This window comes from Oryzias latipes, chromosome 2, assembly GCF_002234675.1.
Source record: "Oryzias latipes chromosome 2, ASM223467v1".
Lineage (NCBI taxonomy): Eukaryota > Metazoa > Chordata > Actinopteri > Beloniformes > Adrianichthyidae > Oryzias > Oryzias latipes.
Genome location: NC_019860.2, coordinates 13574721 through 13600800, shown reverse-complemented (window position 1 = coordinate 13600800; position 26080 = coordinate 13574721). Strand labels below are relative to the sequence as shown.

Sequence of the window (26080 nt, the reverse complement as noted above, 5' to 3'; positions counted from 1 at the left end):
AGGTAATTAACACTATATTAATATTTTTGTTTAACCCTTGTGCTATCCTAGGCACTTTAACCTTGGGAGTTGGGTCATCTAGACCCATAAGACCCATTTTCTTTAAGGATTTGTGATCTTCACTGGTGTCCATGAATTACATGAAATCTTTCCACCTTTATCCACCTTTGTCATGGTAGGGAGAACACATCAATGCAAGGGTGGGGTCATAGGATAGCACAAGGGTTAAAGGGGCCGTTACCATGCTATTCTTTCATGGTAAAAAGTATCCATATATACTGTATGTTCATATACTTATTTTACACAAAAGGACACATTTTTCATTGACTGCTATTATTGTTCCCGGGTTCTTTTCCAACCCCAAAGTAAGACGACTCGCTCTCTAAAGGCACCAGCTCAAACTAGAGTCGGCCTCAGCAGCCTGTCTCGCCCACGAAAGCAAACAACATCCAAACTTTTGCAAAGATGGATGTGCACATTGTGCATGTAAAAGGGCAGAGTTTTTGCCAAACACCGCTAACTCCACGGAGAAAGTGGGTGTTGGTGCTTTGAGGTTTCTTTTCGGAAGGAATGCACAGTATAATGCACTTAGAAGTTCAAACATTTAATTTTGCAGGGTATAGGCCCTTTAAATATCAACAAGTATCTTCACAGTTAATCTTCAAATATGAAAAATAATACAATTCAACTTCTATGAAGTCATGAAATACTCATTTTTTAGCGTTTCCCTGTGTATTCAAGCATGCATATGTAATCCAGTCAGATTGGACTAATCCATTTTGTGCTGCTATTTCAAGAGGATGGAAAAAGTTCAACTAGTTGACTAAAGCATTGAAAAAATAGCACATAAGTTTGACTGTTGTATTTTTTTAAGCTGCTCATCAAAGCCTTTTTAGCAACTGATCATCAACAGAAAGCAGCTTCTCCATCAAAACAGTGGTTAAGAACAATCTATATTTGTATGAACGTGTCAAAGTTGCAAAGCTGACACATTTTTATAGAAAAAACGACAGAAAAATTGACCAATCCCCCACCTCCCCCAGCCAGTCTGAAAGCATATCAAACAAATAACCTAGAACCTTCCGTCAGCAGATTAAATCAGTTGAAGGGAGGACAAGGGTATCTCAAAAAGGAGCATCCCCTCAACAAAAGAAGAAAAAAAAAACTTACCGTGAGGTTCAACGAGTCCATATGTCCCTATTTGTGTAAAAAAGAGATGCAGAGTGTGTGGGTCAAAGTTCAACCTGCAGATGACTGTAACCTTCCAGCAGAGGTTTGGTTGAGGGTGGAGCTCATGATGTTTGCACACTCTGCCCAAGTGTCACAACAATTTGCTGACATTGTTAGAAGTTATACAAATGTTAGATATACAGACAAGGAAAAAAAAAGTAAAGAGATGATTTAATTATTTATTTATTTTTTAGCTAAAAGAAAGATGATTCTACTCTCTGGCATCATGAGTTTTGGAGTTGATTTAAACAAACTTAAAGTCTCCACTCCGATCATCTTTTGAGCTATTTTTATAGCATTGCTAGTGGTCCTTTAATTATTAATTAGTATTTTCTTTCAATCAAACCATAAGAGAAAAAATGAGACAAAGAAATCCAGGAAATCACATTTTTCAGATTTTTAAAGAATTTGTTTGTAAATTATGGTGAAAAATAAGTATCTGGTCACCTACAAACATGCAAGATTTCGGGCTCTCACAGACCTGTAACTTCTCTGTCCTCATTTGTTTGAACTGGTTATCTATATAAAAGACACCTGTTCAAGACCCCAGTCAAACTCCAAACTCCACAATGACCAAGACCAAGGAGCTGTCTAAGGACACCAGAAACCAAATTGTTGACCTGCACCAGGCTGGGAAGACTGAATCTGCTATTGGTAAACAGCTTGATTTGAAGAAATCAACTGTGGGAGCAATTATTAAGAAATAGAAGACATACAAGACCACAGATGATCTCCCTCCATCTGGGGATTTCCTCAAGATCTCATCCCTTGGGGTCAAAATGAACACAAGAACGGTGAGCAAAAACCCCAGAATGTCCTGCTGGGACCAAAGTAACAAAGGCCACCATCACTAACACACTACGCCGCCAGGGACTTAGATTCTGCAGTGCCAGACGTGTCCTCGTGCTGAAGCCAGTACATGAGCAGGCCCGTCTAGTTTGCTAGAGAGCATTTGGATAATCCGGAAGAGGATTCAGTGTCCTATGGTCAGACCTTTTTTTTTTTTTTTTTTTTTTTTTTTTAACTTGTCCTGTCCAACAGCTAGGCAAACAGATGAGAGCTGAGGGCCTCTTGTGTTGGACATATTTTATTTTAACAAGAGGGGTTATTCATCTTCAGACAAACCAAAGGTATGTCTGAATAAACCCCTTTTGTAATTGAGGCCAAAATTTATTAATTTCAATCATGTTTGAAAATCTTTGGTGTTGGACCGGACGGAAAAGGAAAGAGGGGAAGAAGAGAGAGGGACGTTAGAGAGAGGGGGGGTAGGAGGGTGATAATAGGAGGGGAAGGGGGGTAAGACCATGAAGCAGCATAGAGCAGACAGGTTTACTGGTTGTTTATCGTTACGGTACGGTTCAAATGTAGTACAAAAAGGGCGGGGCCTGTTCACACACACTCAAATATTATCAACACACCTGCTAGCCGCAAAAATGTCCACATGTCAACATGCACACAAAACAGATAGTGTTCACGAACGCATACCTATGCCTTTAAACCAACTAGTGTGAAATCTTTCATTCATTCAATCATGCAAACTATTAGTGCAAAGGTGAGCTAACACCTGTGCTCAGGTGAGTGTTTATGTTCTTCTAAAATGGATGGTGGAATGTGAAAAGAAGGAGGAGGAGCGCCCAGCCACCCCCACACCCATACCCCCGCCGCAGCAGCAGCGGCAGCCGGAATTCCCCCAACGCCACACGGGAACAGGCAGGGAACAACCGCCCCCCGGGCGACCAAGACCGCCACCCAGGCCAGGGCCAGCCGGACCGCCGCGAGGCCCCCAGAGCCAGAGAGCAGGGAGGCGCAGAGGGAAAGAGAGCGCCGCCCCAGCCCAGCCAGGAAAGCAGCCCCCCGCCGCGCCGGAAGAGCCCAACGCAGGGCCCCACCGGAGAGGGACGCCCACAGCCCCAGACGAGCACCCCACCACCACCCAGGAGTTCCGGGCATCCCCCCGCCCCGACCCCAGGTACGAGCCAGGACCCCCCAAGGGAGACCCGCTCCGCACTCCAGGCAGCCACCCACCCGGCCCACGGTTGGGTGGGTGACCCATGGTCAGAACTTTTCGGTAATAACTTTACTTGTCGTGTTTGGAGGAGAAAGAATGCTGAGTTGCATCCAAAGAACACCATACCTACAGTAAAGCATGGGGGTGGAAACATCATGCTCTGGGGCTGTTTTTCAGCAAAGGGACCAGGACGACTGATCCGTGTAAAGGAAAGAAAGAATGAGAAAGGTCACGTATTGTCAGATTTTGAGTGAAAACCGCCTTACATCAGCCAGGGCATTGTAGAGAAAATGTGGCTGGGTCTTTCAGAAGCATGACAATGATCTCAAACAGCCTGAGCAGGTAACGAAGGAATGGCTTCATAAGAACCATTTCAAGGTCCTGGAGTGGCCTCGCCAGTTTCCAGGTCTCAACCCCATAAAAAAATCTTTGGAGGGAGTTGAAAGTCCAGCAACAGTTTGTGAAAACAGACAATGTGATTTTCTTTCTCATTTTGTCTCTTATAGTTGAGGTTTACCTATGATGAAAACTACAGGCCTCTCTCATCTTTTGAATTGGGAGAACTTGCAAAATTAGTGGCTGACTCATTTTCTTTGCCCTACTGTACCTCTGAGTTGTGGGCAGGACCGTTGGTACTACTCCATCCCCCCCATTCCCCTCCACTGAGAGCTCTCTGTCTTTCAGCTGCTAGTGTAGAGCCATTATATTACTGGAGCAGGTAGTCTGTTGCCCGCCCAGGTTTTTTTTCTACATAACAAACTTTTTGTCGTCTGCTCCTAAAATTGATTTAATTTGGTTTATTCTTTTTGTTTCAAGCGTTAATTGTAGTCAATACAATAACAAAAAATCACACAGATTTATCAAACTGAATACAGAAATTATGAAATGCATTGATGAATTAAAAAAAAACTAGGAAAACAAAGGCACACTTAAATCAAATTTGCTTAATTGAACATAGTGATAATTAACTAAAGTCAAGTAGAGCTTGATTTATTGCTTGAAAAAGAGTGGGGGAAAAAGCGATCGTATATAATCCCACCCCACTGAATTCATTTGATTTTTAGTTTTCCTAATCCGGTTCTGATCAGATCGATTCTTCTTAAGTCACAAACTCAAGTGCTTAATGATGATTGATTGTCTTCAATTGATAATAAAGACATACTTTTAAGCTTAATTTTCTCATATATGTTCTTGTTCATCAGTAACATGCAACAAGAACACGTTAAAAACACCCAAAACAAGATTTTAATCTGAGTGGGTCAAGCCTATTGGTATGTTATTATTGTGACCTTATGATTTCCATATTTTACGCACTATAGGGTGCACTTGATCACATGTCGCACCATCAATGAACGGTCTATCTTTGAATTGATGTCATATTTAAGGCGCACTGAACTATAAGATGCATTAAACAAGACAAGAGTAGGAGATAAGTCAGTCAGGATTTATTAACTGCGTTCACAACGTTGTTTGAAACATGTAAAAAACCAGACCGATACCACTAAAACAAATGTTATTGGGATCACGCTAACCCCCAACCTTGCTTGCAACATGTAAAAAAAAAAAAGACAGATAAATGCTATGTCCAAATTCTCACCTTAATCCCTGGGTACTAAAATCTTTATAGTGCGGTACTATCTAGTGCCTTGGATTTTAAAAGCAATGCGGGCACTATGCTCCTACTTTTCTTTTCTTTTTTTTTAATGGCAAATATGACAATGCCTATTTCACAAATTAAAAATCGAATCGATATGAGCGCTTCATGATGATCATTCATGAATTCACTGTGTTCAGATGACGATGATTAAAAACAAAATACATTTTGAATACATTTTCTGTGCAAAAATTGTTCAAACGCAATGTATTTTGGTCTATATTTAGACTATCTAGTGAGCATCGATGCACACTGATTTTTCAAAGAGTCTTCAAGAGAAATTTCTAGAGCATTGGAATTGTAAAAAATGGCGACCGCACTAACTAGTAACTATTCATTCATTCATCTTCTTCCGTTTATTCCCTTTCAGGGTCATGGGGCTGCCGGAGCCTATCCCGGCCACTTAGCTAAAATTAGTTAACTAGTAACTAATCTCACTAAAACACACATTACTGTGACTATGCAAACTCTCAATATTGTTAGTAACACCAAAAAGGAAAACACAGAATGACATTAGCCACGTTAGCATATTCCCAATTACACCCAACCAAATATTTGGATAGAGCACTACTGTATGTACTTCTCAAAATCGCTTCAACATCTCTAAGCACAATCAGAATGATTCCATATATGAGTCTTTAAAAAAAAAAAAAAAGGCGTTGACTGCAGAAAAAACATTCACTTTTTGGGTTCTCTATAGTTTTTTTCATTGCTTTACCAAGATTAGGACATCATTTTGAAATAATGCCTACAAGTCTCTTAGCACAGGTTAGTTTTTCCTGTTATCATAATACCTTTAACAACAATAAACCCTATTTTTTTTTTAATTTTCTTGCCATTTTATTTTTTTATTTCGGAAGGGCGGGTTGGTAATTAATGTTTGGAGAAGGGGCCTCATCCAAACTTTTCCTTATCGTCGCGTTCTGAGGAAAAATGGGGATTTTTCATAATTCATCCATCACAATTACTGCCGTACAAAACCATCAAAATTATTCATTTGCTCCTTTTTTCAATTTGCCATTCTTTCATTCAGTTTGTGCAATTCATGTGTGTTCTTTCCTTTTTATCAGACATGCGAAGCTCCACTCCCCTCATGTATTTATTCATGCTTTTCTGCCTCTGATGGGCACCACGGATCAAGTTGAATAGAGCCGGAGGTGCACGTGCCGGGCACGCACGTGGGCGCACTTTTGCTTTGGACCTTCTCCAACGTGCCGATCCTGGGGAAGGTCTTAATCTAGTCCCCGCCATTACCACTACTGAGACCGCCACCTCCCCTCTTGCCCTGATGTTGTGCCCAGCCATGAAGGCCCTGCAGTGGGCAGCCTGGCAAGCCAGATCAGGGTCTCTGGTCTGGAGTTTGGCCTGGATCCCTGGTCCTCAGCCTCCAGTCCCCCGCAAGCCCCACAACCAAGCCTCCATCCTGGCCTTTACTTGGCTCCAAATCCGCCTTCCTGGCTTATGTCCTGGGTGGATGGGAGGGGGAAGAAAGCCCGTCGCCGCATGTGCAGCGGAGTGAGAAGAGGTGGAGAGGCTAACAATGCTATCAGAGAGCTGGCGTCCATCTCTCGGAAGAACACGCAAACGCACACTGCCGTGTTTGCCTTCATTTATCGCAACTCTTCACACGTAGACGGCAACAAAGGGCAAATGCAGAATAAGAGAGGGTCAGAAAAAAAGGGGGAAAGTGGCCGAACCAAAGCGAGAAATTGAGCTGAAGAGCTGCTTTAAAAGATTGATAAGGACAAACAATTGGCAAAAACAAAGTCACAAAAAGAGGGCTACCAGAGTTAAAAAAAAGATACAACTAAAAGAGATAAAAAAGGAATGGAGAAACGGGGAGACTGAATGAAAGGAAAGAACATTTCTTCTCTCGCTGTTGGACGAAACGCTGACATTGTCTGGCCTCGCGGATCCCCACGGAAGCACAAATCGGCGTGTTTGCTTTTAAAGGCTTTCATTAACGGGCTGTAACCGAGCCAAAAAAAAACCAGAGGGACGAAAAGAGGGCGGGAAAAAAAAAGTCCAAGCACAAACAAACAAACAAACAGACAAAGGAAGGGAAAAAAGAGCAAACGCAAACTCAGAAAAAGTACTTTTTAGTTTTTTTTTCTGTGTGTGTGTCTCTGCTCAGTGGCCCGAGTTGTTTTTGAGGGCAAAGGGAGCAGGCACTATCGAAAGTTTGCTTATCCAAACTAAACTTGCTTTATTACTGCCATATTTTCCTAAACGATACCCTGTTGCACATTAGAATAAGCTGGTGGACAGGGGCCCAGCTTAAACAAACACTTTATTTACCTATTTTCTTTAGTAAAAAAAGGGTTTAATTAATAAATGTATTTTTTGTTAATCTTGTGTATCATTTATCAAACAGGATAAGCTAGAAAAACAGCAGACACAATGATATAAAGATGTGTTTTGCTAGTAATGGATGTAAAAACATAGTTGAATCCATTAAAGATGTCAAATTAAGTTAAATGCTTGATTCTGCCGTGTTGGCAAGAAACAAGATGAGTGTAATCAAGCAAAGAGAAAGTAGGGCATCTTTGTCTATGTGTGTGAGCCTTGGCATCATCAATCAATTACAGCTTTGTCGTCTTCTTTCATTTAATTGAAATCGAATTACTGTGGTCTACCTCCCGCCCCTTCAAAGGAGCAGACAAGGAAACGCTTCAGGCCACGAAATGCAGCTTAAGGTAAGTCACGGCGAGTAATGGGGCCGTTGAAGAAAGTAAACACGGCCGCCGCACGCGCACTTCTGAGGAGAAACGGAGGGCGGGCGTGCAGAAAAGCCGAAATATCAGGATAATTGAAGGTGAAAGCTCGGTGGAGCTGAATAAATGTACAGGGACTCCAACAATCAGCAGTGGTTTTATGTTGAAACCTCGGCTGAATGTCATATTTTGGATTGTTTACTCGCAAGAAACTATATAGATGATCCTAAAATATTTTTGATTATTTGCTCATTTTTTACAAAAGTATTAAAATGTGTTATTTTGCCATCATTCATTAACTCCTGGATAGTAAATAGTTTACATTTCCCATTTTCTTAGTGTTTCAATCACTTAGATATGCAATTTGTAAATACGTTTGTCTTTTCAATCAGAAAACAAGAGTCAATGAAATCATCATTTTTAACATAAAATTATTTAGTTAATCCACCTACAAATAACTTATCTATATCGAAAAAACGTCTGTTTTTGAAAATCAAGAGTTCCTAAATGAATTACACTTTTTCTAGTTCTTTGTTTTTACTTTTTACATTTCTTATCTAATATTTTCCCCATATGCAATATTTTCTAATCCATCGTAGAACCAAGGTTAAAGAACCAAAAACACATCAATTCCACTTCCTGGTTTTGAGAGAAATTAAAAAAGATGTCAAAGATCTGAAAAGAAAAATCATTTTTTTATTTAGTTTTTAATTATTTGTTGTCCTGAAGGCTGAAATCTGACCAAAAACATCCTACAGATATGTACATTTATCATTTTTAAAGCGGGATTAGTTTGTTAAAAACGTTGACATAAATATACCCAGTTCTAGTGCTGTTTGAAATCATTGTTAATCAGAAATGGAACAGACCAATATAAAAATCTAATTTTATATTTATTTTTTAAAGAAAAGGACTAAGTAAAATGTATACAATTAAAGTTTTTGAGTATGACTGCATACATTATTCCTTTTGTTCAGTCAACCTTGCTGACCCAAGCCCGGCAGAAGGAAAAGATTTTGAATGAAACAATGTGAGTTGTTTCTGCAGAGTGCCAGTAGTTCAATAGAAATTTGCCTCTGAGTTGTGGTCGGGGCCGTTGGCGCGAAGCAACCCCGCCACCCTTCCCATTGCTGAGATATGACAAGGTATGCCTTTATTGTCACTGTCCACTGGACAATGAAATGAAAGCATTCACCATTAGAGTGTAAAAAGACAAAAACAAATCTAAAAAAGTATAATATAAAGATGTAAAAAAAAAGTCAATATGTGCAGGGTGAACCATGGAAGTGTGCAAATATGCAAGATATGAAATGTGCAAACATAAAAATGTCTGTAATTATGTGCAGAGTGATTTGTACAGATACAAACATGTCAGATGAGCAAAAAAAAACATGGAGATGGGGAAGTGTTGACAAGTTTACAAGGAATAAAAACTTAATAAACAAATACAGCTGCCTGTTTACACACTCACTTAAAGTAGCTTAAAGCCCCTACATCCCAAAACTAACATTACTGGTGAAACAAAAATGGCAAGCAATATTTTAGCTATCCGCTAGCCGTATAGTTGATGCCAGATGACAGCTCAGACGAGGAAAACGAAGATGTAAATCTAGTCGTCTACAAGTGGATGGATCGGAAGGGAGTTTGTGGCCCGCCCAGCATATTTTCTTCATCACAAATGGGATCCTTTTTAAACTGCATTTCGTCTGAACCCGATTCACAACAATTTGAATAAAAAAACATCCAGACATGCATTTTTGAGCTTAATTTTCTTATTAAATGTCCTCCATCAGAAAAATGCCACAAGAACATGTCAAAGAAGACTCAAAATGGGTACTTTAAGGAAGTTAGTGTATCAGTTGAACTGTTCGAAAGAAGAAAAAAAAAAGTGATGAGTTAAAAAAGAAAAAGGTTGAGGAAAAAGAAAAAAAAAACTGAGGGATAGGACCAGGAATAAAGAGCAAACAAATGAAAGGCACAGCCTAGTGCCAAACTGTGATTTCTCAGTTTGAGTGAGCTCTTCATCCGCCAGTGAACCTGGCCCTTCAGTAGAACAAAGCTGCCTCACACCGCACTCGTTTATCATCCATTTTTCATCTCTCCTTTTTGTCTACATGCAAGCAAGCCCCCCCCACTCCCCACCACCTCCCTCCACTCCTCTCTGACAGCGGGATAACCCTCACAACCTGCCGCTTCACATGCAGATAATACACACATTCGCTCTGCCAGATATTGATGGACGCTCTCAAAATGCGTTCTTATCAGTCAGGGTTTTTGGGTAAAAAAAAAAAAAAAACACTCGCATTTTCTCTGCGCTAGCAGCTCCTTTGGGTAAAGTTTACACCCCCCCCCTCCCCCCTCCCACTCACCTTTGTGCACCTTTCTCTCCGGTTGGGGTCGAGAGGTGCTTTGCTGACTCCGCCACCTGCTGTCTGATAGCATATAAACAAACTAAACACTTGTTTCCTCCTGAGCCGAACCCCGTAATCACAGCAGCAGTAAAACCTCACACTCCATTTACCTTCAGCGCAGGTGACTGCCTGGGCAACACGTGTGTGTGTGTGCGTGTGTGCAGATGTAGAAGCTAAACGTGTCGACAAGGATGTATGAAAATGTAAAGAATAAAAATGTGCCTCAAAGTAAAATCATTTGTGATACTTCAATGGTAAAAATACTATTGTAAGGTGGGCTATTTAGACAATTTTTCAATCGCAATAAAATGTAAAACCTAGCTGATTCAATTTGTAAGAAAAGAGTCAGACATGTTTTGTTTTTTTTACCTCCTCAGGACAAAATAAAAGTCCAGTACTTTAAAAGTACTTTAAAAAAAGTTCACTAAACAAGGACAAAAACATTAAAAAAACAAATTCTTCATCAGGAAAATACACATTTATCATTCAACATTGGAATTCTTCGGAGACACATGCAGGGTATGTGACGCATGTTAAAGAACGCACATTTAGCCCATGGTGTTCACACCAAACCAGCAGGGAGGGGCTTCTCTTTTCTTTTGCTACTGTGTGCTAGCGCATGTCTGCCACCTACAGTTGGAAGAGCCTTAGTGCCAAATGTCACAGCGGTGGAAATCTCATGAATCTTGCTTCAGGCTTTTTCTTTCACAGCTCTATTCTGATATATTAACGACTTGGTGTCATAATTCCAGCCTGGCACAAACCGCAATTATTTCTTCTCCATGTTCAGTTTTCAAACGGTTGGCACCTCTGGGAATTAAAAGCCATCCAGGTGTCAAATCTGAGTCCCTGATTGGTCAAAGTTCAACCTGGTTTCCAGGGGGGCAGTGGGCTGCGTGTCTTAATGTCTCATCGGCGTCAGAGTTTGTCGAAGAAATCTTTTAGTCCCACCGACTCGGGCCAACATGGTGACGTCCGTATCGCAAACGAACTCGTGACTGAATTGACTTCATTTTGTTGGAGCCAGAAGCAAGTCCTTCTCTTTGAGGGATGTCACACTCACTCGGTCCAGTTCTTATATACAGTCAGTCAGTGTTGTCGCCTAAATGCTGCTGTAAGAGCAAATTCCAGCTGGTTAGCCCTCCCTACTTCAAGTTTCCTCATATTTATCATGAGTGATGTCAGATCACTCAGTTTGAACCCACAAGCTTTGGGCCGACACTCTATCACATGACCAATAAGATGATCCCGACATTTTATTTATCTGCATCACTGTTAGGATTGTTTGTTCACTATCTAGCTTTTTTTTGTTTGTTTTTTTGAGAAAAGCTGATATTTCTATGATTTCATGTCCTGACAAGATGGTTGCATCAGCCAAATAAATATTTTCACACAAATATATTTTCTGATATTAGTGTTTTCACTTTATTTATGGTTTACTTTGATCATTTCTTTAACCGATTGTTTTTTTTTTTTTGCTTATCATTTCCCTTTAAGCTTCATTTTCATTCAGCAATATAGCATTCAACCTAGGGCTGCACGATATGAGGAAAACTTGCGATATGCGATATTGGAGATTAATATTGCAATAACGATATGATTTGCGGTATACAAACAAATAGCAAAATAACCAAAAATCATTCCCATTTTGTTGCAACAGTTTAAAAATTTTACTACAAATGACCCTCGTCGACAGAGGTGACAAAAATCTAACATAATAGGCCTCCCTCTGATTAGTCAACAACTTGAAGGCGTCCATCCGATTGGTCAAATGCATTAAGGGATTTATTTGATTCCTTTAATGCTTCAATGTTTTAACACATTTAAGGTTTACGATTTATTGCAATTTTTGCCGTCTTTTGCGGTATGCATATTGCAGAGCTGGATATTTCGATAACGATAAATTTGCTGTATATTGTGCAGGCCTAATTCAACCATACATTTTCTTCTGGAAATACAGCTCCTTCTAGTTAAAAGAAACTATAACTTTATTACTTTTTGCTAAAAGAGGGAAGGCGGTTATATAAATCTTCGTTTTTGTTTAAATCACTGCAGACATTTTGACACTTCAGAATCCATCTTCCGGTTTGGACCCACTTCCCCCGGAAGCCGTGCGTATCCAAATACAGGCGATGTGCGCCGCATCACCAAAAACGCCTGACCCTCCGCTCACCTCTCCATCTTGTTTGTGTACCAGTTTATTTGTTTGAAGCAACAACAACAACAGCGAGCAGCCTCTGTAATTATTCTCAGTGCTGCTTCCCTCACTGTAATTATGAACCCCTAACAGTGTGTGTTTCACAAATGTTGAGCGACAGTGTGTTGTTTTTTTTTTTTTAAATGCACGTGTGTTGATGCACAACGTGTAGCTACATTTTTGGGTGTGTGTTTAGGCATGTCAACAACAATTACGCAGCCATACTGGCGAGGAAGAGGGAAAGAAAAGGAGGTAGATGAAGGGATGAAGGGGCAACAAGCTGAGTTCTTTGTTGCTAAATGGCAGTGATTCACCATCAGGACGCCCATTTAGTTTAAGTGAGCTGCTCATTTCCCTGTGCGCATCAGTGTGTACGGGATTGCGTGGAGATGCACGGAAAGAGGAGAGTCCTCTTCATCCTCTAACATCAAGAAGTGCTACCAAACTATGTTTCATTGTGCAGAAATTTGATTTTTTTTTAATCTTTTTTATTTTTTGCATCTGTGAGAAAGCACAAACGTTCTCATTTGGAAAGCTTCAACTCCACCTCTGGCCTCTTTCAGGAAATATTTCCGTGTTTTTCTGTCATTTAGCTCGTTGGTAATGATACGTCTCTGAAAGTGCCTCATTTTAAATCAGACACAGTGAGGGAGTCGGAGTGATTTTCATTTCAAATATCTGATGAGAATTACTTCTGCCGTTCTGGTTTTATTACCCCACAACTATATTCAGTTTGGTTAACTGGTGTCGTTTTTTTTTTGTTGTTTTTTAACTTAAAAAGTTGGAATCATTCTGTTTTTATCAGAAATCATGTTTCGGGTCATTTCACTTCGCTGCCAAAAAACTTCCCCTAATTCACCATCAGGCTTTACGGACATTCTGCTGAGGTGTTCTTCTGCCCTATCCAGCTGATCTTATCTATTATTAACGTCTGAACACTCTCTCTAAGGATCTGTCATCCATTATTAATGCTTGACAATCTCTTTATTTCTCTCTAAGGATCCCCTTCTGTCTTCTTCCTCACACTTCCCATCATCCTTTCTTGCATCCATGGGCTCCAGCTTTCATCTGGCGAACCGTCTGGAGAAAAGCTAATAACAGGTGTGTCTTCCTCCCTCTTGATGTCATCTCCTCCTCCTCTGCTGTCTTCAATCTGCTTGTGATTCCTTCCGAGTCCCCGGGGCCTTTCATAAGGTGCCAAATTTGTTTGTGTTTGTGTGGAAATCAGGTAGGTACCAACTGGGTGAGGTGGCAACCCGCTAAATATCCTTCTTAAAGATGCTGCGTACTGCTGGAGACAGTTAATTTGTGTTTGCATCCAAACTAACAGCAGTCTGTGTTTGTTCACATCTGTCCTCATCCATTTACTGAATTTCTTCAGGTCACATGCCTAGTTAAAGACAATTTTTATAACAATCTGAGCATGTTTTTTTGATGATTCTTGAGTTTTAAACTGTTTTTGTTTGATTCCTTTGAGAAGTTTGGGCCAAAAAATAAAAACATTGGAAGTTACTAAACACATGTTTTGGTTTTTCAAAAGGGCCTAATGGATGGTAAATAAACATTATTTATCACAAATGAAAATGCAAAACATGCCCAGATATTGCAGGTTTTTATTTTGTCAGGGCCCGTGGAGGTTTCGTCGACAGGACCGGCTACATTCGCGACGCAAGCAACCATTTAAACGCACACACTGTCAGAAAAAAGGGTACGGTTGGGGTACGTTTGTGAACACTTAGGGTACAAATGGTGAATTTGTACCCTAAGTGAGTCATAATTACACCTTAGGGTACTCATATGTACCATTTAAGGATAAAAAAGGTACAAATATGTTTCCAACCATCAGAGGGCCCATATTTGGACCCTTTATTCCACAAACAAAGGTACAATCACTTGTGTGACAAAAGTAATAATTCAAAGTGTATGAAACGTCACCCAAAATCATTTAATACGTTGTTGGTTATTTATTTAAATAACCAAATATATTTAAGAGAGCACACATCTTTTATGACTAGTTCTGAACAGTACACAAGCAAATTATATTTTATTGATTGTGCAGAGCATCAAGATAATAACTTTTAAACATGTATTAGTGTGAGCCTGTTTTTTTTACTTATATATAAGTAAAAATATACTTATATTTAATTTAGAGCAAAAGCACAATGTAGACAAAATTATTTGATGTTTTTCACCTTATATGGTGTACTTTAACTTGGCCTAAGTTCAATTTAAATTTCTAGTTTTTGAGCTGTTAATTTAAGTTATTTTTTTTCTAATCATGCATTCTCATAAAAAAGTAAATTTCTCTGTTACTACGATACATTAAGTGTACATATTAGTACCGTTTAGCTTTTGTACCTACACAGGAAAAATGAGAGAGTACTTTTTTCGGAGTTACCATCAGTATTTTTTGTCGTAGGTGTAACGTAGAGGAAATATGTTGGAGTAAACCAGCGAGACCACGCCCACTCTGCTTTCTTAAGTTTCGTTTCTTCCGCCATTTTGTTATCCCGCAGCGGCCGGAGGAAGATAGAGGCTGTGACTGAGGTAAGTCTGCTAATTGCTCAAGAATAAGTTGGAAACTTGTTTTAAGCGGGTTCGGTTATTTTATCTGTAAGGAATAACTTTTGTGTAGTGGAATGCTGCTATTCCACCGTGTATGTGCCTGTGAGGAGATTGAAAACTACGAGCGGGAGTTTGCTAACGGTTAGCCTCAGCCGTTTGAAGTTCAGCTAAATGCAGCCATTAAATAAATTAAGCTGTTGTTTTTATTGGTGTTGTACTGCGTTCCGTTAAATACATTGAAATATATACATTTTTTCACTAGATAATTCTGTCGCCGTTTTACCGATGTACGCTGGCGTTGATGCACCGGTTGTTGTGGCTCCCCCCCCCCCCCCTTTTTTTTTCTTTCTGTCTTTCTTAGTAAGTAAGGAAGCCAGCTACTTTTGAAACGACCAGCTCCATAATTCCTACTGATATTTATCAGGTCCGTCGAATTCAATGCGTTAATCATTTTAATCTGTAATGTGTAGGAGTCCAAAAACGTTTTTTTTTACACCGCAGTATGGCGGTCCTTCCCATTTATATGTCAGCCTGCCGTAGCTGCTGTGCGCGCGCAGCCACCATTTCTCGAATGCAAGATAGTGACAGACTGTTTAGGTTGTCATGATCGCTCATTGTTGGTCAAGCGAAGTTTACACTGTGTTGTTGATTTTGAACATTCTCCTGCAGAGATTATTTTTTTTAAATGGAGGTCCGTGATTCCAGATACTCGTCACGATTTCCCATACCAAAAACTCATCTATAAACCAGGAAAAAATAAATTTTTTTAAATGAAATTCCAAGAAATAAATCTGTAGGTCCTTAGAAGCCAGTGCATTGTCGCCAGTGTTTTTTTTTTAGCAGTTCTGCAAATTCTGCAACATTGCTGTGGCAGCTAGTGTGAACTGTATATTTGCCATTACTATTTTAAAATGTATTAATTCATTTGGAACAGGACTTCGATCTGAATAAATGCTGTGTTTGTACCTTTTGGTGTTGTAATGTTTTTTTCTTTTTTGTAATATATTATTTTTTTTCCCACCAGTAAAGATGCAAGCTGTGCGTGAACATGTCGAACGCCAAAAAAAAAAAGTTTTGAAGTTCAGCTGACCTTCAAATCCTTTTGGGAATGCGGTGAGTGGAAACATCACAATTTCCAGCATTTTTCTTTACAGGAATCAGTCAACTTTGTGGATAAACTGTCAGCTGTGATGCAAACAGATTTTTTTAATTGCTTTTTAATTTAAAGATAATTTCTGTGCTGTATTGTAAACATAATTTTGCTGTGTCACAGCTGCCAAAAAGTTCAACATCCCAACCTTGGACTTGAAAGTGTTTGATGACTCAAAGACAGAAGTTGATGAGGTTTTTGATCTCCTGTTGAAAACCCAAACCTTGGTGTGTTGGAAATTTGTCTGGCCGAAGATACAAATCCAGAAGGTGAAGTTTTTCTTTTAAATTGTAATTTATCTATTCTGTTTTGAACGGTTTTGGGTAAATTCCCCTTTGATGCCTGAATTTATTTCCAAGGGAAATAATCTGAGTTTTTGCTTTCAAGTACATGCTAAATTAAGAACATTTTTGAGCTGAAGAGTTTTGATTGTATATTTGCATCAATAGGAGTCTGAGGGTTAATGATTTATTTGACAGGATAGTGTGGGGAACAAAACACGGGCAAATAAGTATGAGTTTTATATCCTATTGCTGTCTTAGACAAGATAATAAATCTGCTAAACTGTTAAATCGGTCAGTATTTAAAAATCTTTGTTTTTACTTTTTTTGTTTTTGCTATCATACTAATTTAAATATTACAGTAACTCAAAGCTTTAATACTTTGACAGATCAGCCGAGTTGTCTTGCATAGAGCTGCAATACCAGTTCAAGTGGAGATGTTGAAGTGGACTCTGATGACACCATAATATTACAACACAGTCCTACAACAAGACGAAGACTTGAAGACACCTCTCTTGCCAAAGTAAGTAAATAATCTTTTCACAAAGTCATTTCAAGCATTCAAAGTCAGGTTGTCTTTCCAATTCAGTTTAGTTGTCAAACAGTGCAGTAAGGCAGATCATCCAAACTAGTTTAAAGTTTTCTAGGGAAACAGCAGATTGCACCGAGTAAGTCACAACACAATGAATACATTCTGGAATACTGTCCTCATCATACAAACATATAATTCTTCTGTATTTCCTTCAACAAAGCTCTGCATAATTAACAAGATATTGACTATACGGGCGACAGTGGCTCAGGTGGTTGAGCGGGTCGTCCAATGACCGAAGGGTTGGCGGTTCGATCCCCGCTCCCACCAGCCAAAGAATGTTGTTGTGTCCTTGGGGAAGACACTTCACCCTCCTTCACTTCACATTCCTTGTGTGAATGTGCATGAATGATCCCGGTGATGGTCAGAGGGGCTGTAGGCGCGAACTGGCAGCCACGCCTCTGTCAGTCTGCCCCAGGGCAGCTGTGGCTACAACCATAGCTTACCATCACCATGTATGAATGAGGAGTGAATGAATAATGGACACACTGTAAGCGCTTTGAGTGTCTTGAAAAGCGCAGATAAATCCAATCCATTATTATTATACAAAGACAGACATTGATTATGCAGTTTTTTGAGGGGGAAAAATGTTTTCTGGGACATGGTTTCTGCAGTTCAATTGGAATTCACCTTAAAGTTCTCGACAGGACTGTTTTGCAGAGTTAACCGGCCTTAACTTCCCATCATGCCATTGTTTACGCTCCCGTTACCTTACAGTCCTTCACAACCCCCAAGCAACAGAATTCTTTCTCTTTCGGCTTTTCCCATCAGGGGTCGCCACAGCGAATCATCCTTTTCCACCTCGCTCTATCATGAACATCTTCTACCCTAACATTAGCCAACTTCATGTCCTCTGTTAAGACATCCATGTATCTCCTCTTTGGCCGTCCTCTTGCCCTCCTGCCAGGCAGCTCCATCTCCAACATCCTTCTACCAATATATCCACTATCCCTCCTCTGAACGTGTCCAAACCATCTCAGTCTGGCTTCTCTGACTTTGTCGCTAACGCAGGCAACATGAGCCGTCCCTCTGATGTACTCGTTCCTTATCCTGTCTAACCTGGTCACTCCTAAGGAGAACCTCAACATCTTCATCTCTGCTACCTCCATCTCAGCCTCTTGTCTCTGTCTCACTGCTACCGTCTCTAACCCATAGAGCAGAGCTGGTCTCACCACTGTCTTGTACACCTTTCCTTTGAGTCTTGCTGACACTCTTCTGTCACACAACACTCCTGACACTTTCCTCCACCCGCTCCAACCTGCCTGCACTCGCCTCTTCACCTCTTTTCCACACTCCCCATCACACTGAACTGTTGACCCCAAGTACTTAAACTCCTGCACCTTCTTCACCTCAGCCCCCTGTAACCTAACGCTTCTACCTTGATCCCTCTCGTTCAGACACATGTATTCTGTCTTACTACGACTGACCTTCATGCCTCTTCTTTCCAGAGCAAACCTCCACCTCTCTAGCTGTTCCTCCACCTGCTCTCTACTCTCACTGCAAATTACAATGTCATCCGCAAACATCATTGTCCAGGGAGATTCCTGTCTTACCTCGTCTGTCAGCCTGTCCATCAGCATAGCAAACAAAAAAGGACTCAAAGCTGATCCTTGGTGTAGTCCCACCTCCACCTTGAACTCCTCTGTCTGACCTACAGCACATCTCACCACCGTCATACTTCTCTCATACATGTCCTGAACTACTCTGACATACTTCTCTGCCACTCCAGACGACCTCATACAGTACCACAGCTCCTCCCTCGGCACCCTGTCATACACCTTCTCTAAATCTACGAACTCACAATGCAGCTCCTTCTGACCTTCTCTGTACTTTTCCATCAACATTCTCAAAGCAAAAATGGCATCAGTGGTGCTCTTACGGGGCATGAAACCATACTGCTGCTCACAAATCTCCACCTCTTTCCTAAGCCTGGCTTCCACTACTCTTTCCCACAGCTTCATTGTGTGGCTCATCAACTTTATTCCTCTATAGTTGCTGCAGTTCTGCGTGTCACCCTTGTTCTTAAAGATCGGAACCAGAACGCTTCTCCTCCATTCCTCAGGCATCTTCTCACTCTCTAGAATCCTATTGAAAAAACTCGTTAGAAATTCCACTGCTGTCTCTCCTAAGCACTTCCATACCTCCACAGGTACGTCATCAGGACCAACGGCCTTTCCGCTGTTCATCCTTTTCAGAGCCTTCCTAACCTCCTCCTTTCCAATCTCTGCTACTTCCTGCTCCACAACAACCACATCTTCCTCCCTTCTTTCCCTGTCATTTTCCACGTTCATCAGCTCCTCAAAATACTCCTTCCATCTTTTCTGTACACTCTCCTGGGTTGTTAGCACCTTTCCGTCTCTGTCCTTAATCACCCTTATCTGTTGCACGTCCTTCCCATCTCTGTCTCTCTGTCTGGCTAGCCTGAACAAGTCCTTTTCTCCTTCCTTTGTGTCTAACCTGTCATATAGCTCATCGTAAGCTTTCTGTTTGGCCTTTGCCACCTCTCTCTTCACTCTACGCTGCGCTTCCTTGTACTCCTGTCTACCTTCCTCAGTCCTTTCTACATCCCACTTCCTTTTAGCCAACCTCTTCCTCTGGACGCATTCCTGTACTTCCTCATTCCACCACCAAGTCTCTTTACCGTCTTTCCTCTTTCCAGATGACACACCTAGCACTTTCCTACCTGTTTCCCTGATAATCTCTGCTGTAGTTTCCCAGTCATCTGGAAGCTCATCCTGACCACCCAGGACCTGTCTCAACTTCTGCCTAAATTCCTCACAAGTTTCTTCATTCTGTAGCTTCCACCACTTGGTCTTCTTTTCTGTTTTCCCTCTCTTCTTCTTCCTGACCTCCAGAGTCATCTTACACACCAACATGCGGTGCTGTTTGGCTACACTCTCTCCTACCACCACTTTGCAGTCATTAACCTCTCTCAAATGACCTCGTCTACACAGGATGTAGTCCACCTGAGTACTCTTACCTCCACTTCTGTATGTCACTCTATGTTCCTCTCTCTTCTGGAAGTAAGTGTTGACTACAGCCATTTCCATCCTCTTCGCAAAGTCCACCACCATCTGTCCCTCCAGATTCCTTTCCTTCACACCAAACCTGCCCATCACCTCCTCATCACCTCTATTGCCCTCACCAACATGGCCATTAAAGTCTGCTCCAATAACAACTCTCTCTCCTCTGGGGATACCCTCTATGACCTCATCCAACTCACTCCAGAATCTCTCCTTCACTTCTAACTCACAGCCAACCTGTGGCGCATACCCACTGACTACATTCACCATCACCCCTTCAATTTCTAACTTTAGGCTCATCATCCTGTCTGAGACTCTTTTCACCTCTAGAACACTGTTTACAAACTCCCCCTTCAGAATCACACCTACCCCGTTTCTCTTCCTATCAACACCATGATAGAACAGTTTGTATCCTCCTCCAATACTACGTGCCTTGCTGCCCTTCCACCTTGTCTCCTGCACACACAGTACATCTACCTTCCTTCTCTCCATCATGTCTGCCAGCTCTCTGCCTTTCCCTGTCATTGTGCCAACGTTAAGAGTCCCTATTCTCAAACTTATGTTCCTGCCTTTTCCCTTCTCTCTCTGGCCACGGACCCTTCTGCCTCCCCTCTTTCTTCGACCAACAGTAGTCAAATTTCCACCGACACCCTGTAGGTTAACAGCATCGGTGGCGGTCGTTGTTAACCCGGGCCTCGACCGATCCGGTATGTCAAAAGTGTTGTGGATGATTCGCATGGTTATTTTGGCAATTTTTACGCCGGATGCCCTTCCTGACGCAACCCTCTCTATTTATCCGGGCTTGGGACCGGCACAGAGGCAACTGGCTTGCAACCCCTGTGGCTAGATTCCCCAAGCAACAGAATTGGCGTGCAATATTGGAGCTATCCAGCCTTATAGATGTGAGCCAGATGCCAACTCAGACGAGGAGAATGAAGACAAGCGGAGCAGGGAGCTTGTGGCCTGCCAAATGTAGCTTGTATGTAACAACTACAAGCTTTCTCAAATTACATCTTTTCATCTGCTCATGATTCATCCCAATTTGAGAAAATAAATATTCAGAAACAGTTTTATTCTTAAATCTTATAACAATATGTCATCATAAAAATGCTACATTTTAAAAAATAACTTTCATTGGAGTGGGTCCCCCATTTTTAACATGTCGCAGTTTTTTTCTCATGATGGGCACGTTTAAAAGAACACGTTTAAAACTGCACATCTGAGTATTCACTCAAATTGGGATGAATCAGGAACAGACAAAATAAATGCAGTTTGAGGAAGCTCTCTATTGTGACGCACCACATGAAATGAGGTGGGTCCGAGTCCCTCTGCTCTGCTCTATTCTGATGCGTCCACTTGCAGACAAACAGATCCATTAACATCTTCATCATACTTGTCTGAGCTTGATCTAAACTATGGCCGGAAAGCTTCAATATTGCTCACCATTTTGCTTTCACCACTAATGTTAGTTTTAGGTTGGAAGGACTGTAAGCTAGAGCGAGAGGGCGTAAACAAAGGGATGATCGGACATCAGCAGAGGGTAACTACTGTGTCAATAGCCCCGCCTACAACTCAGAAGTTAATTTCTGATCAAGTCCAAACCACTCTGCACAAACTGTCTTTAAACATCATCTCAAAGTGCTTTAACCCCAGTAATCAGTGCTTGCAGTTGTATTTTTTACTATTAATATGGACTTTTAAATTTGATCCAATAGGTGGTTGCTGTCATTGGTGAGGATGCATCATCCGTTGAAGGTCATGTGAATGTCCTGCATATCCAGTACAGCAAAGTGCGAGAGGATATACTAAAGAATTACCCTTTCTTGAAGACAGCCTCAGGGGTCAGTGACATTTTAAATCAGTTCTCAGCTTAAAATACATTTTGAATGTCAATATGAGCTGAGACATCTGCTAAAATGATCATTAACAGCTTTAACTCAATTGTAAAAACATTGTAATTTTCTAAACCCATATATAAATATATAGTCATTCAAGCCAAGTAATATTTATACAATGAGATCACTAAAGGGAAATGGCAACAAAAAATATTAGAATGTTTTATGTCTTGTTTGTTTTAGTTAAAGTGAATGATTAATTTTCTAATTTTTTTCAATTTTCAGTTGTTTGATGTTGACCGAATGCATCCATCACCTGTCAGTTTAAGCCAGCGCTTCAAGGACGGCGTTTACCAGTATTGTGCTAAAGGTGCTTGAGCTTGTTCAAAGAAAAGCTCCATTAGCCAAAGTCTCCAAAGAAGCAAGAGAAGAGATGCTTGCAGAGGATCTACTAGGTATTGACATAAACGTAAGCCTTGGTAATCTTTAGTGTGTTTTATAGTTCTTCATTTTAGAATTCGTATCAATATTATCTTATCACATTTATGCATTTTATTATTTAAATTATGCATTTAAACTTGGTTATAAGTTTACTTTATTATCTATTTTTAGAAAATGTAGAATGCAGTAGAAAGATGTACTTAAAATGAGGTCTAGTGCTTCTTTTGTTAATGTCACAAGTTTTATTTCATGGTTTAAAAATGGTAACTGAAGTGCTATGTGCTGTTTACAATTGATCAAATGTTAAGGTTATAGTTACAATGAATGCAATGTGAACTGAAGGAAAAATATAGATTTTTCATTATTGTAAAATTGCTAATAATTGTAAATATATGCATCCTGTTGTGACACTGTACATACTGTGAAATGTCAGAATTGTAATTGTTTTGAATGTTTAATAAATGATATAAACAGTATACTGGTCTTTTAATGTGCTGTATCTGGTACAAATTTGCCATCAAAGGGTACAAAAGGCTTGTCACTGGGGCAGTACCCTTAAAAGAACAAATTTGTACCTTTTTTAAAGGTACATTATGGTACCATAGCACTATAAGGTACAATTTAGTCCACAGAGGTACATATTTGCCTTTGAAAGGTACATACTGAAAGGGTACAGATACGCACCTATATAAAAGGGTACAACATTTGTACCCTTGAGGGTACTGCCCCAGTGACAAGCCATTGTACCTCTAAAGGTACAAATTTTGCACATTTTTTCTGACAGTGCAATAATGTTTTTTTTGGACTTCTGCGGTCAAAACTCTAGTGGTTAAGCCTCATTACCCAGTTTTTAAGGTTTGTTTTTGGCCTTTACAAACAAAACACGTTGCCATTGAACTTGGGTTGAAGGTTAAACCAGTTGAACTTTGACCAATCAGGGACTCGGGATTTGGTCGTTGCAAATGGGTAGCGTCCTTTTTATTTAACGAAAGTAGCTACCAGTTGAAAATTAATCATGTAGGAGAAATTAATAATTGTGGTTTGTACCCGACTGGAATGATATGACACCAAGTCATTCATGTATCAGGATAGAGCTGAAAGAGAAAAAGCCTGTAGCAATGTTTGCGAGATTTTGCACCAAGCCCCTCTTCCAACTGTTAGTACATGTGCTAGTATCCGTCCAGTATGAATACTATTCTAAAAGCGCATTAAAGAACCCGCGTTCAGAGTGTTCTTGAAAATGCACCACATGCCCAGTGTCTACATAACATTAAAGGGAGGTGTGTTTTGCAATGCCCTTGAAGCTTGTGCAGTCACCTCATTGGGCGTTATGAAAGTGCAACATTCCATTGTTGTTTGTAAGTTGCACGCACTTCTGATGTATGGGTGATGCTGTCATATGGTGTCCTTGTCCCACATTCTAGTTATTCGTAAGGTGTGTACTTAAAGAGCGTCTGCAAATTCTGTGCACACAACTTGTGCAGGCGAAATGTGTCCGTGGATAACATGAAATCTTTTCACCTTTATCCACCTTTGTCATGGTAGGGAGAACACGTCAACGTAAGGGTGAGGTCATCTAAGATAGCACAGGGGTTAAGTTGATTGAAAGTAAAAAACCTATATCAGACAACTGAGTGTTATTCTGAAGTTGAATGAACTCAAAAAAATGATTTAATTTCACCAAACTAAATAATTAAGTTAGATCAATGTAAAAACATTTTTATCTTTCCAACTACAGCCCAAATACTCTTTTTAGAGTGTGCGAATGGTAGAAGTTCACTGTGTATCAGGGATACACTTGTCTTCTAATTACTCACTGTACTTACGAGTTACTGCGTTCAGTCAGCCAGATCCAGGAATCATTTGAAGTCAATAGTAGTAAAAAGGTCAGGGATAGCTGGAAAAGAAGCAGCTCTGAAAAACAGGGGTTCAGTTAAATTTATTTAGTAATGGTCAGTGATGTATGAAGTGATTGTTTGAATTAATTCCATCCATCCATCCATCCAAAGAACCTGCTGTATCCCTTTAGGGGTCATGGGGATGCTGCAGCCAACCCAACCTACTGTTGGGCGAAGGCGGGGCACATCCTGAACAAATAATCAGTCTGTTGCAGGGCCACAAAATCACATTCACATCTAGGGGCGATTTAGAGAGGCCAATTAGTCTATTAAGCATATTTTTGGACTGTAGGAGGAAGCCTGAGAGACCGGCGAAAACCCATTCATGCAACGAGAGGACATGCATACGCCACACAGAAAAGACCCATGAAATGACTGGATTCCTTCATTTAAAATTAGAAAGCAACCTTAAGCAGAAGCATCTGACAAAAAAAATAATACTGAAACATCTGACATCTCAGGAACGAGTAGAATAATTAAACAAAGAAAACTAATGGATTGTGATGTGTCAGAAGAGTCATAACCCAGTGCTGTAATATGTCCAACACAAGAGGCCTTTAGCTCTCAGCTGTTTGCTCAGCTGTTTGACAGGACAAGTTAAAAGAAAAATTAAAATTAATGGATTTAGACAAAACCCCTAGAACATCTGTTGTAGGACAAAAGAACAAATTTAGTTCTTTCAGCCATAGGAATCAGGAAGTGGGTGAGCACAAAGGAACAGAACGTGTGTTGCAGGACAAAAGAGATATGTTAGGAGTTGAAATTCAATTCAATTTTATTTGTTTATTTGTTGTGCCAAGACGGCACTATAAAGATGGACAAACTCTAAAATCCTTGGCCCTGGATAAATCAGAAAAGGCTTCCTATTCTAGAAGACCTCCAAAATAGTTTGTTTTTATTCCATTACTATGAAAAGTTTTAAATAAGTGAAACGCACAGCTTGGGTTAGCCTTACTGTCAACTTCTACTGACAAACACACACACACACACACACAAAAAACCTCATAAACAAAATGTTAAATTACAAGGAAAGCCAAGAAAAGAGCATGGTTCGGTGTGAGTGTGTAACTGTGTGTGGCAGGAACAGACGGTGCCTTTGCCTTTTGCTGGCACACAAGTGTACTCAGGTGCGAGGATGTGCGTGTTGTTACACTTATTTTATCCCGAGGTGCATCCAGGAAGGGAGTCTTGGGTGTCGTCTTTTGGCAGAGCTTGCGTGTGTGTTTGATTGTGTGTGTGGTTGCACTCTTCTCCATCATCTTCCAGAGTGAGATTATAGTCTGTAATTATTGTTCAGGGAAAACTCTTGCCAACCACAGAAGAACCAGACACCATTTTATTGAACACGCTGTCTGAGTCGTAAACACAATTTTCTATCTTTGAAACAAATTCTCCTCTGTTGTTTATAAGCACAAAAATGTGTCTGTGCAGCTTAGCTCATAGTGAGCAGCTTATGATTGATTCCTTGTAACTTTTAGGATAGTTTATCTGGTCCAGAGAGCTGATGATGATGCTTGGTTGCCAGTTTTTGATTACTGAGCTAGCTTCCCTCCAGTCTAACCTCAGAGGGGTAACCACAACAACAATTCTACCTCAAACCTATGACCATCACCTGCATCTCTCTTGTTCTGCCAGTTTTCCATTTACTACTGATTTTACAGATTCTCACTGGTGGATCTGAAGCTACAGACACACAAGGCATGTGACGCGTGTTCAGGAAAACACTAAACACTGGTCCTTGACCGTGCATTTAGCCCAGTGTTCACACTGGATGAGCAGGGAGGGGCTTCTTCTTTTGTTTTCCCACTATTTACTAGCGCATGTCCAACACCTAGAGTTGAAAGAGGCTTGGTGCGAAATGTCGAAGTGGTGCAAATCTCGCTGATCTTGGTCCAGGCTTTTTTTTTTTAACAGCTCAATTTTTGATATATGAAAGACTTGGCGTCTTAGAATTCCACCCGGACACAAACCATAATTATACATTTCTCTTCCATGATCAATTTATAAACGTTTGGCACTTCCGCGAATTAAAAAATTAAAGTCATCCATATGTGCATAATGGACACATTTGAAGATGTGATGGA

The 26080-nt window shown here is 40.5% G+C and overlaps 2 long non-coding RNA genes across 2 annotated transcripts; both read left to right on the top strand.

Moving 5' to 3' along the window:
* Positions 1–14452: 14452 nt before the first annotated feature.
* On the top strand, positions 14453–15536 carry LOC111948835. The gene is made up of 2 exons (XR_002874825.1): positions 14453–14761; positions 15145–15536. It is a non-coding gene; the product is annotated as an uncharacterized LOC111948835 (long non-coding RNA).
* Positions 15537–16159: 623 nt separating this feature from the next.
* Positions 16160–21982, top strand: LOC111948834. The gene is made up of 4 exons (XR_002874821.1): positions 16160–16198; positions 16600–16733; positions 21538–21663; positions 21943–21982. It is a non-coding gene; the product is annotated as an uncharacterized LOC111948834 (long non-coding RNA).
* Positions 21983–26080: the final 4098 nt, after the last annotated feature.